The sequence below is a fragment of the Limulus polyphemus genome, unplaced genomic scaffold (genome assembly GCF_000517525.1).
Source record: "Limulus polyphemus unplaced genomic scaffold, Limulus_polyphemus-2.1.2 Scaffold701, whole genome shotgun sequence".
Taxonomy (NCBI): domain Eukaryota; kingdom Metazoa; phylum Arthropoda; class Merostomata; order Xiphosura; family Limulidae; genus Limulus; species Limulus polyphemus.
In genome coordinates this window covers 432,822-433,870 of record NW_013666311.1, presented here as the reverse complement: position 1 = coordinate 433,870, position 1,049 = coordinate 432,822, and positions in this window count along the sequence as shown.

Sequence of the window (1,049 nt, the reverse complement as noted above, 5' to 3'; positions counted from 1 at the left end):
TCATCCACCTGGCCATGCCGGGCCGGGAAAGAGAAGAAAAGGAAAAACACGTGAAAAACAAAACACTGAAAATTATATATGTCGATTATATATGTCGATAGTTTCTTGGCAAATATAAACCTAAGTTTTGGGATGGGCAGAAATTTTTTGAAAAATCAATAACTGTGTTGTTTGCTAACGATATCCTCGCAGCTGTGTAGAAATGTAAGTTAAAAATCTGCATTAAATAAATGTTACTAAATGACAACATATCAATTTCAAACCAATATGAGTAAAATCATTAGTTTTGATTAAACTTTGAAACTTGATATGTGGCCCGGCATGGCCAGGTGGTTAGGGAGCTCGACTCACAATCTGCGGGTCGCGGGTTCGAATCCCAGTCCCACCAAACATGCTCGCCCTTTCAGCCGTAGAGGCGTTATAATGTGACGGTCAATCCCACTGTTCGTTGGTAACAGAGTAGCCCAAGAGTTGGCGGTGGGTGGTGATGACTAGCTGCCTTCTCTCTAGTCTTACACTGCTAAATTAGGGACGACCAGCGCAGATAGCCCTTGTGTAGCTTTGCGCGAAATTCAAAACAAACAAACAAACTTGATATGCAGTTGTGCACCCAACACCAGATAGATTTAATTAAGCAACCACATTTAGTTTTCCTATTGTGCAACAATTTTGGAACAGCTGAGAACCGCAAACTGATAGGAATTCAGGTCATGAACGTAGGTGAAGATAATGAATACACCGATAAAGTGTGGACATGAAGTGAGTGTCCAAACACCTTGCAACAATGTAACAATCAATGACTGAGCCCAATGTACAAACAAGTAATATCGATATGAATGATGCTTTCTTGATTTTATGTTATACTGTTGATACTTTGTAGCTAGGTTTAAAATGATAGCATAATTTTTGCTTTGACTAGAGCTGATTGAATAGTGTAAATAGACTAATGAATGTGAGTGATAATTATGGTCATTAAAGAACACCGTAGATACATAACTACATTATTAGCGTATTCAGAACAATATTGCTCATTCATTCTTTATTTAGGG